We start from the raw sequence: 17200 nt of genomic DNA, 5'->3' as shown, positions 1-17200 counted from the left end.
CAACAATTTGTGGGATTCTCCCAGGGAATTCTTCACCCACAAATTTAAAAAAAAAATCATGGTCTAGATGACTCATGTTCAGCTTCTGTAGTTCGTATACACTTTTATAGTTAATATAAATTTTAATCGAGCCTATACATTCATATCTATACAGATAGAGCTATAACACTCCCCAATCTGCTGCATAATGGCAGTATTCAAAGGCTAGTATTACCTTTAACGAAGATGGGCTCATGGAAAGAATGACTATACAGGGAGCTGATGGGCAACACCATTGTTGAGGCAGTGGTGATATAATATTTAGACAGTGATGATGCCTGATATACCATCTAATGGCATGCAGTACTGGAGTAAGTAAGAGATATTGCAGTTTGATTTAGAAAAGACAGAAAATTGAAATTTTGGCCATTAGTTGGAAATATAAAGCAAATTCACTTAATTACATTTAACTGACGCTACAAGTTGCCTTTGGCCAGCAACTCTTTCTAATACATGGAACTCTGAAAAAAGCATACACATTAAAGTGCATTACAATTACTGATTGAATTGTGATGCTAAACTGGAGACCTAGGTCTCCCTGCTGGTTGTAAGAGTCCCAAGTAAGTGAAATCGGTTTGGACAGCCTTGTGCCATACTGCGTAATTCCACACCACCCACCCATAATTCAACCGTAATTGCCTTTCATTGGAAATTACACATTGAGAATAAATTGAAAGTGGAAGTGCAAGTAGAAAGATCACATTTGTAATTTGCAGGCTGTTTACTTTTCAGGCTGGAGTTAAATCTCCAGTGTTACTGGATAAGATATGCAGGACGTTTTGTACCTAACCAGTTGTACTTCTGACTGGGGCGTCTTCACTGCTGGCACCCAATACAGATTTTTGAGTTAATTTTCCCTCCCAACCGAAAAAATGAAAATCCATGGGCGGGATTTTCCAGCTCTTCCTGACAGTGGGATTGTCTCGTCCTGCCGAAGGTGATCCCAGACGACGGGATTCCGGTGGCAGGATGGGCGAGCCTCGTAAATCACCATAAATATCAGCAAGACTGATGTACCATCAATTTGACTCACACAATTAGGATCCGAACTGTGGCTTTAATCAGCTAGTTGTTAGCCCGGTGGTCGACTACAGAGAAAGGCCGAAGGCCGGGAACTCTGGGTACTTATACCCTGCCTCGGATGCGGGGCCTACTTGCCTCTCGACCAATTGGAGAGCAGTCACATGACTAGTCCCAACCAATCGGATGAGATACACATGACCAGCCAGAGCCAATGGGAAGCCAGTGCTCTGCACCAATGGCAGTGCTCATATCCTGCTGGGCGGTCTATGGCTATCTGCCTTCACTGCCAGAAAATGCACTGCGTGAGGAGGGGGGGGGGGAGGATTGGGGGGGGGGGGGGGGGGGGGGGGGGCTCGATGGCCAAATCACCATGTTCATCTTCCCTAATTGATAAACACTGAATGGAATCAAAGTTTTCCGAAGTATCACTCAGGAGGTTGCAACTGTTGTTTTCAGTTATTGAGGGAAAGGAGGAATTTTTCCCATTATTTTCTGAAAATTGAAAATTCTTCTGCACAGTATGGGAACATTTCCCATTTCCCTAGACAACGCCACCCTGCACCTTCAGCATAAAATCCCTGCCTCCAAAATTAATTAAGAATGAGGTGGTAACATAACTCCGATGTTAAGTAATATTTATGACAAGCCTCTACACTGGTAAATCAATTGTAATTCTGACTGATATTTGAGCTTTGACTCTGTTGGTGGTGGAGGGGGGGTGGGGGTGGCGGGGGGGGGGGGGGGTGGGATTTGTCAGTCTCTATTTGGCCGACAGCTACACCAAATTGAGACTGGCAGATTCAATCAGGTTTTTTCATGCACATTTCTTGGAATAGTTGATCATTTTTGACATGGGATGGTCTGTTTGTAAGCCCAGCTGAGTTAGATAATGTGGTTGTAAATGAGGATCTAACTTTAAGGTAGTCTCTGAATCTCTTTGTCATACTTCGATGTAATCAAAAATGGTCAGTTTGGCTCAGTTTTAATTTCCAATGACACATTCTGGCCATAATACCGCTATCCGATTCATCAGTAACTTCTGATGGTTGACTGAAGGTTTGCAATAATGAAAAGAAAGTATCAGTTTTGTCTTATTGGCGTGCTTTCATTTGTACAATAGAATTTTAACAACATTGTACAGCTTTTGAAGCATTAGGGGTGGGATTCTCCGTTTCAGAGACTAAGTGCTGAGGCCGGCACTGAATCAGTGGTGACCTATGATTACGGAAGCAACGCCGGTCCCGGAGCAATTCAGGATCTGTTAATGGGCTAGTACCGGCGTCATGTGGAACTAGAGCAATTCCAATGAAAAACGGTGGCGATTAGTCGGGGCCGGGATTGTCACTCAAGAGGCTGACAAGCTGCAGCCACATATAAGCACTCCACTTCCCACACAATAATAATCTTTATTGTCACAAGTAGGCTTACATTAACACTGCAATGAAGTTACTGTGAAAAGCCCCTAGTCACCCCATTCCGGCGCCTGTTCGGGTACACAGAAGGAGAATTCAGAACGTCCAAATTACCTGACAGCACGGCTGGGATTCTCCAATCCCACGGCCAAACTCTGATGTGAAAGGTGGTGCGAACCACTCCGGCATCAACGGTCCTCGATTGTCAGGTATTCACCCCTTCCTAGGGGACTAGATCATGCCGGAGTGGTCTCCGCTGCTCCAGCTGGCACGGCCCGGCCGGCGCGAGTTCGCGCATGTGCGCCGTTGTTGGCGCGATTTTGCGCATGCACATGGGTACCTGTCTCTGTGCTGGCCCCCCGGCAATATGGCGGAGCCCTACAGGGGCCCAGCACGGAGGAACAGAGGCCCCCATGGAACCAGCCTGCCCGCCGACCGGTAGGCCCCGATCGCGGGCCAGGCCACCATGGAGACCCCAACCGGGATCGGATCCCTCCGCCCCCCCCTCCAACCAGGATGGCCCCAGCTGACAGAAATTCCAGGTCCCGCCACGTGGGACCATGCGTGACCCACGCCGGAGGGACTCAGCTGAACTCAGCAGACACTCGGCCCGTTGAGGCCCGGAGAATCACCAGGGGAGCTGCTTTCAACGGCCCCCGACCGGTGTCGGAGAATCCCGGCCCACGTCTTTCGGGACTTGTGGGAGGAAACCGGAGTATCCGGAGGAAATCCATGCAGACTCAGGGAGAAAGTGCAGACTCGACACAGACAGTGGCCCAAGAGGGAATTGAACCTTGGACCTTGGTACTATGAAGCAACAGTGTTAACCACTGTGCTACCATGCTGCCAACGAGATGGCAGCAGGAAGAGAGGCACCCCATGTTGCAGATGCAGGATGCCGTGGAGGAGAGGCAGGGCATCTTGTTCCCTGGGGTGGGAAGGAGGCTGCCACCTGCTGCCGTACACCGGGCCAAGGCGAATATGGCCATGGGCCTCACAGCCAGGGCTGGCCAGCACTGCCGGAAAAAGCTGCACAACCACCTCAGGGTGGCCACGTTTCGTAACCAGCCCCATGCTATGGCACCAGTGCCCATCCCACACACCCTTACACCCCACCCAGAGGGTGACTGAACCCCATAAGCTGGCAGTCTGCTTGCACCACCCCACCCTGCACCACATGCCAACACCCTTACCGCCCACCATACCGGGTGCCCCGCACACACAGACCACTGGCTATCGCGTGCGACTGCCTCACACAGTGCAATTCCTGCCCCTCCCTCCCCCCCACCTCCCCCAGGATAAGGCAGCACACAACTGCAGGAAGAGAGAGAAGAATGGAGGGGGCCCGCCAGACCTGCAGCCCCTTACCATCGCTGAGTGGCAGGCATTGGACCTAGTCGGGGGGCCCAGAGAGTGGGCAGTCACCGAGGTGGAGGTCGTCATCGAGGAACCAAGTGAGACCAGCTGAGTTGCGGTGTCCCTATGGCACCTTCCCCACACCACACCACCACCTCCACACCACTCACCGCATCCCCTAGCCAGAATACCACCACCTCCACACCACCCATCCATCCACCACTCCACCACAGCACCTCATCACCTTCACATCACCCCACTCCAGCAACCCATCACCTTCATACCACCCCTCCAACACCGCCACTCCAGCACCCCATCATCTCCATACCGCCCCTCCACGTGCTCACCCATGATCAAACCATGCATCATGTCTTGTGTTTTGCAGGATCACCTGGCGATGAGGCGGGCACTCCTAGTGTCCCCTGCCCCCGGCATCAACCCAGCACATGTTGAGTGACAAAGCGGGACCGGACAGCAACGTGAGCCCTCAAATGCCAGCACCTGACACCCCGGAGCACCAGCCCAGGGATGATAAATGGAGCCCAGTTGAGACATAGTTTACTGTCTATTATGCGATGATCCGGTTTCTCCAGATTCTTCATCTTGCTTCAGGGATCTCCCTTAGATGTGGAGGCTTGTTTGCCTTGTTCAATCGTTGTGTATGTTTCCATTTATGGTGTTCTCACTAATCTACCTATGCTATTTTTCTTGGGACCATCTACTGGTACCACGTGTTGTTTTCTGCCTTGCTCTAACCAGGTGGCTTTGATGTGTAGCGTTGATCAGAGAACGAGTCTTGTAAACTAACAAAACTATTTATTTAACACTTCAATTGGATTCAATACTTAGCCCTGAGAACTAACAGTTTATTAAACACACATAAACTAACATCTATCACCTATCGCACTGACTCATTAACTACTCTCTTGCTCTCTCACTATCTTCAACACACCTAGCCAGCTCCTGCTCCTAGCACCTACTCCAACCTTAAGTCACAAGATTCTACATCCTCTCTTATATACCTCTGAGACTAGCTCCCTCTAGTGGCTCTCTGTATACATTTTATTAGCCCTTACTTTACTGGCATATATGATAATGCCACAAAACCATCATCGATTGTCGTAAAAACGCATCTGATTCACTAATGTCCTTTAGGGACGGAAATCTGGATTCCTTACCTTATCTGGCCTACCTGTGACTCCAGATCCACAGCAGTGTTGTTTACTCTTAAAATGCCACCAAATTCAAGGAAAATTGGGGACGGAAAACAAATGCTGGCTTTGCCTACGATGTCCACATCCCATAAATTTTTTATCAAAACCCCCCCTCCTGCAGGAGCTTGTGTTGGGCCGCAAGATGCCCCACCGGCTGGGTGGCACCCGGTTGTGGATGGGGGGGATGGTGGTGGTGGTGGGGTGGGAGGGCAGGTGGGGTGAAGATGGGATGGCAGGTGAAACCTCTGTGTAACCACGGGCCATGGTGGGCGGTCAGTGGGGTGCACAGCAGGATGGCTGCCTTGCAGGCTACCCCAATGGCAGTCCGTGCCTGGACACCACGGTCCCGGAAGGGGTCACCCTATCCCCATGGCCTATTCCCTGGTCATCCCTCACTACTCCCCCCAGCCCTGCCAGATGCTCTCACCAGCCAGCCTTGCCAATGGCAGGACCGCCAGCCCATAGTCGCGCCTCTGGGAACATGACCTACCTCTGCACTCTCCCTCAGCAGTCATTGTGCCTGTTTCCTGATTTTAAAACCACAAGAGAACCTCCCCGTCAGTAATTCCTCCAGGCGGAGCATCGCGGGAGCCCAGAGAAGAATGGGATGGGCCCGGTAATGATATGCCGACAACGTTTATTGTACGTGGGGGGTAGAATGCATTCATGCCACGATCGATGCACCAGGGAATGGTATTAATTCGAGGCCCTGCACCAACCTAGATTTGCAACTGACATGTGATTCTTTTCCCGATCCTTCCCCGCGATTCCGGCGCTGCTGGACGGAGAATCGTACCCAAATGTTTGAGAGCAGGTATTCTAAATTTAAAAATGCAAAATTGTACAAAGGTATATATATGATGGGCAGGATTCTGTGGTCCGCCAGCCATGTTTTCCAATGCTGCACATACCTGCCGGCAACGGGATTCTCCGTTCCCACAGCCGGCCAATGGGATTTCCCATTGTGGCCACCCCACACTGTTGGGAAACCGGCGGGCATGGGTGCGCTGCCAGCGGGCTAGAGGATCCTGCCAACGGAGAAGTCCGCTGCATATATGTGTTAACTCCTTATTGTACAATAACAGAGAACCTGCCCTTTTCCACGAACATTTCCATTATTCTTTTCTTCAGGAGTTTTTCATTTCCCTTTCAAAACCAATCATACCTTCAATATTTCTGCGAGAGCATTCTATGTCATTTAAAATCACAATATAAATAATCTCCCTTCACCTTTTAATTTGTGGCTTTGGCAATCCTCAGTATTTTGGCTTGTGGTATCGTGACTCACTGACCAATGAAAGCAGGATTTCCACAGCTACGTGATCAAAATCCTTCACATTTTGTAATATAACCAACAGTTCTTTTCTTAACCTTCTTTATCTATTAAAAAGAGATATCGGTTAGCTGGTCATTCTGCGCAACTTTTTATTTCTTTATTTATTCATGGCATGTGGGCATCATTAGTCAGACCAGCATTTTATTGTCCATCCCTAATTGCCCTTCAGAAGGTGGAGGTAAAGCTGACTTCCTGAATCGTTGTGTTTTGCAGAATGGAGATACCAGTCCAGAGTGGGTTCCAAGACTTTGACCCATTAATGATGAAGGAAGAGCAATATGTTTTCAAGTCAGAGTGGTGTGTGTCACTTGAAGGGGAATTTGAAGGTGGTGGTATTCCCATGTGTCTGCTGCCCTTGTCCTTCTATGTGGTAGAGGTCCTGCAAGTCCTATGAGTTGCTGCAGTGCATGTTGTAAATGGTATATACAGCAGCCATGTTTCATTGGGCAGAGTGAATGTTTACAATGTAGGATGGGTTGCCAATAAAGTCCTCCTTTGTCCTGGATGATGTCAGGCATCTTGGGAGTTGTTCAAGCAGTACTCATCCAGGCAAATGAAACACATTCCATCACAATCCTGATTTGCAACATGTAGGTGCAGAAGTGTTTTGGGGAGTCAGGAAGTGAGTTACTCACCACAGGATTCCAAGCTACTTGTCGCCAAGGTATTTTTATAGCTGATCAGATGAGGTTTTGGCTGCTTGTGGAAATCTCTAAACCTTGGTATCATCTCAAAGAATCAATTTGGTCTTCTCTCCACTGCGTTAACATCCTTCCTAAAGTAGGGATGTGGCCACAAGAGCAGGTCAGAGGCTAGGAATTCTGCAGAGGGTAACTCCCCCCCTGAACCCCCAAAGCCTGTCCACCATCTACATGCCACAAGTCAGGAGTGTGATGGAATGCTCTCCACTTGCTTGGATGGGTAGAGCTCCAACAACACTCAAGAAGCTTGACACCACACAGAACAAAGCAACCTGCTTGATTGGCACCCCATCCACCACCTTCAATAATCATTCCCTCCACCACTAAAGTAAAGTAGCAGCATTGTGTAGCATCTACAAAATACACTGCAGCAATTCATCAAGGCTCCTTCAATAGCACCTTCCAATCCCGTGACCTATACCATCTAGAATGACAACAGATGCATGGGAACACCACCTCCTGCAATTTCCCCTCCATGCAACTTCACCGTCTTAATTTGGAACTATGTTGGCATTCCTTCAATGTTTCTGGATTTAAATCATGGAACTCCCTTCCTAACAGCGCTGTGAGTGTCCCTACAACACATGGACTGCAGTGGTTCAAGAAAGCTACTCACCACCACCTCAAGGGCAATTAGGGATGGGCAACAAATACTTCCCATCAAAATCCACAGCACATGAACACATTTTTAAAAAGCAACTCAAAATTGGACATTGTTGGCTGAACCAATTATTTGGATAGGTTTAACATTACCAATTTCCTTTTGAATTATATGGCTCTGTTCCAAATACAAAAAATATTTTAAAAACTATTTATTTTAATTTAAAATAAAACAAAACAGAACGTCCGGGCTTGAAGGAAGGTGAAATAATGCTGATCTCCACCCAGTGGCAAGTCCATATGATTTCTTTGCCATTGTGAAAGAGGCCTTTAGAAAATCAAGTGCTAGTTTTCATATCTGGACACAAAAATGGGGCAGCCGCCGGCCTTACTGGATGAAGACTCGCAGATTGAGGAGGATATAAAAAGGGAGACTGAAAACAGCTGCGTCAAGCAGAGGAAAGGGCTGTTTTGTGTTAGCTACCAAGCAGAATGCTAGTCAGAATGAATTCCATGTTTGAAGAGCTGGGACTTGTAAAGATTTAAGAACTAAGGAATCACAAAAGAATGTCTTGCGACTGGAAGTCAGTTTTCGGATGCTCAGAATATTGAGTCAGTGGAATTTTAAAAACCACTGGAAGACTTGCCCTGGTGTGACATGCAGAGGAAAGCCTGTTGTAAAGCTAGGAGGAGTTTGGGATTTAATCTACATGGCTACATATTTGCTCACAGCATGATATAATGTATAAATGAGACAAAGTATTTTCAGTTGCATTAATTGGTTAAACTTTTCTGTAGTTTGGTGTATTGGTTGCCTATAAAATAATGTTTAGTCTGTGTTGAATTTTGAGTGTTTGTTACAGTAAAAGTCTTAAAATGTGAAACCATGTTGTGTAATGCTTTCCATTGATCGCTAGGAAATCCATGTCACACCTCCATTTAGAAAACCTAGGAGACAAATATTTTTTTTATGAATTCCATGACTTTATGTATTCCATGAGCAATTCATTTTTGACGATATTAATACAATGCTATGATTCATATTTTTGACCTGTTCAGCTAATCAGCCAAGTGCCGCAAGTTCTGAGTACATGCTTTGCAGGTGATGTGTGAATTTCTTTTACAGAGTTGATTTTGTGCCATGCCAAAGCTCAAACACAAGTTAAGTCATCTCATAAACCCCTTGGCAAAAAATCTACTTTATGCAACTGGGAAAGCGTTGTAAATATGTTATCAATATAACCACTTTAAAGGAGTTACTTGTTCCAATCCAATAAGAGATGGTTGTCCTGACATGTATCTTTTTTCTTATGATAGTCAACAACTCCTTTTGGCTCCCTAGCCTCGGGAGCCTGCCCATGGTCTTTCATTGGACAGTGAGCAAATTAATTGGCCATCCACTTGAACATGTCCCTCTCGGTCCCTCTTCCAGCATGTAAGGGTTCACAACCACTGCCAATAAAGGAATGGAACCCACAAATGAAAATCCAATCCACAAAGTGTAAACCAAAAAGCAAAAAACAGGACATTTGAATTACATTTAAAACATGCATTGAAAGTGAAAAAAAAATTTGGAAATCTATATGGATCAAGAAAAAGAAATAAAAGATGCCCAAAACAATTAAAGTATTATATAACTGTTTAAAAATCTCCAACATTACTATTCTTCTGTGGAGATTTTTCAGGGCTGGGGACGTTGTGTTTTGCAGTAATTATTACTTTTTGTATATTTTTACTTAACTAATTGGCAGGTTTCCCTGCAGGGATGTGACAAGCCAGTCTTCATTAAATGGATCTCCAGTCTTTCCTGATGAGATCTTGAGATTTGTATATGTAAACATAAACCTTTTATTGGTAGTTTTGAACTACTTATAGTTCCAGAGGATGTTCATGCATGGTGTTCATGCTCCACCATGCTCCACCATGCAGACAAGTTGCTTCCTTACAGAGTCTATGATCGCATGACTGCATCCATCATAGTGTAGATGATGTTATTCTCTAGTTCCACATTAACCGTTGCTCTGCTGAGCTCCTTTGTATTATAATGTATGCAGGTTCAGATCTCCAAGTCCCCCTTTCTTTTCTAAAGAAATCCTTGCTCCTAGAATATGGAACATTGCTGTTTAAGACAGTCTTCATGTTGTTGAATTGTCACACATTCCTTTTGCATTCTGTTATGGGTCAGGGTTTAGAAAACTCCAAAATATATCATGGAGTTCATCTGACCTACAACTGTTTATAGATTTTGGTCATGAGAAGCACAAGGGCCTATCTTTCAGGTGTTATTCAACAGCGGCCTTAAGCACCTTTAATCAAAAACAAAGTTTATTCTACAAATTCAGTTAACATTGTTATAAGCACACACAGTAAGCATTTTTATCAACTACAAACATAAATACCCCACACAGCTACTGTACTCTATATGTAATCCTTAATAACTTCCCTTAACTGATTCAGTTTAATAACAATGCCCATAACCCAGAAAACCCTTTTATCAAAACTGTAGGTTTGAATTCCTTCCAGAAAGCAGTTATCACTTTTAAATTATCAAGTGATCTGGAGACACATCTTAACATACAGAGAGAGAGAGAAGACAAGACTTATCTTTCAGAATCCAGCTTCCAAATGTGAAAATGAAAGCAGAAAAACTCAGAGCCACACAACAGCTCCCAGATGAAAAACAAAAGTAAAACCCAGTGCCACAGCCCAGCTCCTCTAACACAATGGCATCATTGAAGCCATTGGATAAGACAAAACAATTCTTAAAGGGACACTCCTATGACACCTCCCCCCAAGAAAAAAAAGAAACCATCAACTTCAAAGATGGTTTAATTTTTCACCTTTTCACTTTCCTTTAAGCAAAATTGACAATAAATGTACTTTTTAAACAAAAACAAAACAGGCAATCATTAATAATAATACAATCCATTTTACTTCTTCTTCTTCCACCATTGAACCTGCTTCTCTTTGTCACATTCGCGACAAAGCATCGGTTGTCACGTTTTCTCGTCCTGCCACATGTATAATTTTTAAATGCAATGGCTGTAACAATGAACTCCATCAAAACAGTCTCACTTCAAAAACATCAATGGATTATGATCAGTATATATAATTATTTCAGATGAATTACTGGTGTCGTAAATATGACAATGTTGCAAAGCCTGCACCAAGCTCAAAGTCTGCTTCTCAATCTTTGAATACTTCCTCTGGTGGTCATTCAATTTCTTGGAAAAATATCCAATAGGCCGCTCTATTCCTTAGTCATCTTCTTGCAAGAGCACAGCACCTACACCCACATAAACTCTAGGTTTCTCTCCCCTCATTTGCTGCCAGACCTGGCGAGTTTATCCAGCATTTTCTGTAATGATTTCAGTTTTCATATTTTGGCGGTTCAGTTTGCTATTCTGTAGGCTTGTGGCTGTGCATCTGTGTTTGAACATAACTTAATCAAGCTGGGGACTGGGCATCTACTGGATTCAGAGCATCAAATAAGTCTAGGTGTGGAAGGCAGGTACTTCATTTGAAATAAATATGGGCAAGTTGAATTTTCTACAAGCAAATCGCAATTAGTGGAAATTTGCATTAGGAGATATGGGAGGATTTGAACCTTTAGTTGTTAAATTTCAAAAGGAAGTAAAAGGGTGTTTATAATTCAGAAAACGTGAGCAGTAAGTAAGGCAATGTTATTAGAGTTTGTTTTACCTGAAAGTGGTGACAGTAGGGAGGACATATTCTGGGAAAGTTGAGTTTTGAAGAAGGACAAGGAAAATGGAATTAGGATGTAAAAGCAAAAATATAATTAAGGAGAGGTGCTGAGAGTTTAGGGAAGTAGCCATGTAAGATCTCCTGGAGTGTTGTTCAATGCTGGGAAAGATGCTGTAAAGAGATCAAAGTAAGCAGCTTCAGCCAGAAAAGTGTCTATTTTTCAGAAAGCAGGGTTTGTTTTAAAGTTTCTTGAATTTCCACAGCACAGTGAAAGTGTGATTGAGAAACCTGTGATGTACCTTTCCTACAACAACAGTATGTTTGCCTTGCTGTAATTTTCTGGATTTTGTAAAGGTTAACATAAGGGATCATTGGCTAATGGGGTGTTTATTTGGGAGTCTAACCAATTTGGAAATATTTGAGGGGGGGGGGGGGGGTTATGTTCTGTAAGACTAATTTTAACTGTGTAAATGTAACCTTGTGACTGCATTGTCGGGATTCTGTAACTTCATACTGAACAAGTGTGTTTAGGCTTCATTTTGTTTGTGTTAACAAATGTTTTAATTTAATAATTAAGTGTTATTAGAATTTGTGACTTCTGACCTCAGTACCTGTATCTTCTTGTGGTCAAAATACGAAAAGAAAATCGTTGTGACATTCTTACCGCGTTTTCCTTTGCAATTTGGTTTGTGCAGCAGTTACCACCTGACAGTTCATAATAATCTTTATCATCATGGTCCTCTTACTATTTTTCCACTGCCTGGCCAGATTTCAGTTCTTAGGTATCTGAAAGGTGAAACGCACAAGGGTAAGATTGTGATGTCCAAAGGGAAGAAAAGTAAAAGGTAAATCTTACATCTTGTAAATCAAACGATAATGTAGAAGGAGAGCATGTGGGGTGTTAAGAGGAACATTAGGTCTGCTGATATTGTAATTTGCAATAGATTCATATCAGCTACTAGCCATGTTCTTCTGAGGTAAACTATCACCTTTGTGGTGATTAGGATATGCAGGCAGACATGAGGCCCTGGTCAGCTTCAGCTAACTCCTTTTTCTACACCAGAAAGGGAAGTGTGTCAGTGAGAGTGTGCAATGTGGGTGAAATGATATCCATGTTTGAATAGCTAACAGTGTGTGCTACATGTGAGCTGTGGGTGTGAGGTTTTCAGTAGCACTAAGTGTGTGAGGGAAATGTGAAGCTATGAATGTTAGGTATCAGTCCTGACCGCTGAAGATTGTTGGTAAGTGAGTGAATTGAACAGTGGTTAGAGGTGCAGTTGGTAGGAACTTACATTTCAGATCGCATTCACTGTCTTTAACCAAATGAGATAACTAAACTTCTTGCGGCACTGCATCCAGGTCCATGGGGCCCCCTTGGCATGGCTCTCCATGACTATCTCGTCCCTTAGAATTTCTCCCTTAGAATTCTCTCCAAACGTTGCTCCCACATGAATTGCTTTAGCAATGGCCCTCTTCACAGGGTTTCAATCTTACCTTCTGAGATTCCTACTCCCTGGATTCCTGAGAAAACTCTTAAACTAGCTTACATGCACGTTTTCAGATCTATGGCTGAGCCAAGAAGAACATCACTGCTCCAATGGGGTAACTTTTCCCCTATACTTAACATCTGTTCCCCACAGCCCTTTCTTGAACTTACCTTAACTGGGACCTGGTTCTGGCCCTTTTGTCTTTTTAACACTTGTTGTCTGGTAAACCGCCTCAAATTTACTGCCTCAAGAAGAAATGTTCACCGAATCTTGAACTGATCTGGTGTCCTATCAAAACACTCCCAGAGGGTCCCAACCTTGTTACTAGGCAGGAATCAATGCAACAAGCATTGGAACATTCTATATGTTAAATGTAACACTCTCCAGGGACTGCAAGTTTAACACACGGTTCAATGTATTTCATGACAGCATTGACTGTTTAAATCATTGAAATTAGTACGCAGCGCCAAGGTGGTATGCTGTCTGCATTTCAATCAACAGTCATGGGTTGATTGCACATTGCAATTTATTTGTGCCAATTTGTCATGGAGGGAAGAGGAGCTGTACAATTTAGCCTCCTTTGTCTTCTTAATGCACAATTTTGAATATTTTCAGCCATTTTCAGTGCAGATTTAGTTAATAAGTACTCTAAGATCATACTGATACAGTGATTTAATTGGCAAATCTATTGGAGAGAATGGTAACAATGCACTGTGGATGACAGCAACCTCTGCATTTATCTCAGCACGTGCAGATGCTGGAAGCTGCTGTCAGATTTACTCTGCAATAATAACAGTGAGAGTTGATCGACTCAATCTTATTATGACAGCAAAATCTGGGCCAGTTGTGTAGATTCATGCAGTACTAATGTTCTACCACTAGATATCACTATCATGTTTATATTCTATACGATTCGTACCACATCTGCAAAATATCAAAAGAGAATTCTCGGGGTAAAGACATCTGAACCAGCTTTTATGTTGTCTGATTCTATTAATAGGGCTCTTGACAATTGAACATGGGAATATAAATGAATTCTCAGTAAAGACTCAGGACCACCTGTGACAGCCAGACACAATATTATCTCCGAAACATTTTTTTATTAAACTCTATCAATTATTCAGGGCATATTCTGTTCAGTTGACTAATGTGTTGCTCAGTATGACCAAGATTGATCTCAATATGCTTTGAGTTAAATAAACTTAACCTTTGGAGCAACGATGAAGCGACTACAATTAACTTTGATGAATTAATATTAGGGAGAGTAAAATATCAGTTGGGGTTCTAAGTTTTGAGACCCACTTAACAACTCCACTTGGAAAGTACTTTGTTGATGTTGTGAAGACAAGATTAGTTTGAATTGTGATGTTTCTGCAGATGAACAGTCTTCTATCTCTCACTCTCTACGATCACAAAGGAAGAGCTTAGAAACAAAACTCGGCAGGGTCAATTGTAACTTGCCAAAAGGAACGGTCACACTCTCAAATTAAAGCATCTTGTCTGGCTGCTTCATTAACACTGATGATTAGTTCACTGCAGCTTTCAGAGGGGCCTACCACAGGGCGGCCAGATCAGTTGCCTGTTCAGGCAGTGGGTTACATTTAATATGAAAATTGGGGTCATGTGAAATATGTTGACCCCCGACTGCCATTTTAAGCTTATGCCATGCACTCTCTGATTTGTTTCCTGATGAGAGGTATGAAGAAGACCTGTGAGGTCAGCAAACACTAATAGTCTTAATTACTCCCTTCATGGGACTCACTTCCTCTTAACTCTTCCCCTGACTCATAGGTGGCCTGAGATTGGGATGGCCTGAATCCAACAGGTCGGGATCTCAAAACAAGATCCAACATGGAACTGCCAACATGGTACCCCAGTGGGCTGTGCATAAGTTAAAATTGAACCCAATGTCATAAATTCAATGAGATAAATTAGTTCTCATCAAGAGTTTCAATCTTATTATTAAGTTACTCATGTTGAGATTTTGGCTCTGTTATTACCTGTGATGGAATTATTTATTTTTGATCGAAGAAATGTTTAGAATGAAGAAATTTGTCACAAGTAACTCTGAAAAAACTTAGTAGGTATTAGACCCCAGATAGGACTTTTTAAAAGTCTTTGGCATGAGTGGAAAAGAGCCAGTCACACATGACCAATTGGCCAGTTATAGGGCTGAATAAGAGGCGGGATGAGGGAGTTGGTGTGTGGGGGTGGATGGCACACCCTCCCGAAAACAATGTTGGCACGGAGCTGATGCGTTCAATGTTGACCTGCCCTACAGCCATAAATCACCGCGTGGTGGATTGCTGAGAGCAAAGCGGGACTTCTGATCCTTACTGGGGAGGAAGTCTCACCTTCTGGAGCTGTCGGTCAGTCTGACTGACCCACAATTCCATCAGCCCCAGCAGCACCAGAAAGACATCAGCGGTCAATGCCAAGGCAGCGAGGGAAGAATAAGACCAAAGCCCATGGATTTCCAGAGCAAGTAAGTCCTGATACTTGGGTTCAGAGTGTTTGGATAGATTAGGGAGAGGGGCAGGGATAAGGGGATGATTTAAGGGAGGGTCTTTAGGGCCCTTTAAGAATTTGAGTGAACAAAATTGGCCTTCCCGCTCCCACTCAGCTGCCCATGCCAAACGTTTTATGGTGTGGTAAGTGTATTATCAGGGCCATTTGGCTTGGTAACAAGCTTAATTGGCCCTTGATTATTCATGTAAATATGGAAGGTAAATTGCCAAATTCGACACCCAACCAATCCCCATATTATGCAGAGGGACCTAATGGATAGGCACAAAGCTGGTGGCGTGGGCACCCATCTTGTTTTATGTGCCCCCTGCAGGAAACATGCCCACTGGCAGCATGAAAAATTCAGCCTACAGTCTTCCACACCAAAAAAAAAAAAAAAAATCGCTTATTGTCACGAGTAGGCTTCAATGAAGTTACTGTGAAAAGCCCCTAGTCGCCACATTCCGGCGCCTGTCCGGGGAGGCTGGTACGGGAATCGAACCGTGCTGCTGGCCTGCTTGGTCTGCTTTAAAAGCCAGCGATTTAGCCCAGTGAGCTAAACCAGCCCCTGAAATGAGAAGCACGCAATGTTTCTGCACGGTTTCGAACCGGGGACCTTTCGCGTGTTAGGCGAATGTGATAACCACTACACTACAGAAACTGCTAAATGAAAATCGCTTATTGTCACGAGCAGGCTTCAATGAAGTTACTGTGAAAAGCCCCTAGTTGCCACATTCCGGCGCCTGTCCGGGGAGGCTGGTACGGGAATTGAACCGCGCTGCTGGCCTGCTTGGTCTGCTTTAAAAGCCAGCGATTTAGCCTTGTGAGCTAAACCAGCCCAGTGAACCAGTGAAAGTAAGTCAGCACAATTCAGGAAATTAGTGCAACAGTTAATTTTGCAGTATTATAATTTTTTTTAAAAATCTCAATTCTCTCAGATGCAAATAGATAACTTTAATATACCTTGAGAACAGTTTAACGTGTGTCATCTTCCCCTGGAAGAGAAACACTTTACAAAGTAAACTTTATTCATAACTTAGATGTTGTGCTTGTGTATTTTTTTTTATCACATACAATTCTTGGGGGAACGCTCATGAAAATAAAATTAAATCAAGGGTTTGATCTGCAAATGCCAGGCAAATTCTGTTCTTAGAACAAGTTTATACCTACTGTGAGCTCAACTTATAAAACAAAGCACATGAAGTAACATCTCCCACATGTTATTTTTGGAAAATTGAATAATCCCATATGTGAGTATTGTTGACTTTCCATCATTTCATAAGACATGTACTGGATAAAGATGAAACATATAAATAATTTACTTGGTTTAATTTTAACATTTTGGCTGGAAATGTGTCTGTTAAAATGTATGGAATAGTCCTACTTCATAGAAACCACAAAGTAATATTACTTTAGCCTGAAGCCCCTTTCACTTTTAATTTATTAAAATACTTGAAAATCTTCAATGTTCTGCTTTGAACCGTCTTCTATTGCAATGAACATGAACTCAGTCCAAGGAAATTGGAGACAATACCTCATTTTTCTGTATTCAGCTGAGTTTATGGGTGGCATAACATATCAAACAATGTTCCATCCGGTTCGTTCTCTTTGACGTGCTATTTTAACCGGACCATCTCTAGAATGAAGAACATTCGGAAACCTCACTTGAGCCTCATTGTTTGCACTATTATGCGATATGTTGTTGAAAAATATTATCTTGATACCCAACCATAACTGGTTAACTTATTACCGATCAAACTTTCAACAAACCTGTTCATGTAGATACCTGCTTCTTCTCTTCCCTTCTGTCAGAGGCAGGATT

The 17200-nt window shown here is 43.6% G+C and overlaps 1 non-coding gene across 1 annotated transcript; it reads right to left on the bottom strand.

The window, feature by feature from the left end:
• Positions 1-15966: 15966 nt before the first annotated feature.
• Positions 15967-16039, bottom strand: trnav-aac. Its single transcript has one exon. It is a non-coding gene; the product is annotated as a tRNA-Val (tRNA).
• Between the last annotated feature and the right edge of the window lie 1161 nt (positions 16040-17200).

This window comes from Scyliorhinus canicula, chromosome 15 (assembly GCF_902713615.1).
Source record: "Scyliorhinus canicula chromosome 15, sScyCan1.1, whole genome shotgun sequence".
NCBI lineage: Eukaryota > Metazoa > Chordata > Chondrichthyes > Carcharhiniformes > Scyliorhinidae > Scyliorhinus > Scyliorhinus canicula.
The sequence above is the reverse complement of the archived record's forward strand: the minus strand, read 5'-3'. Positions and strand labels throughout refer to the sequence as shown.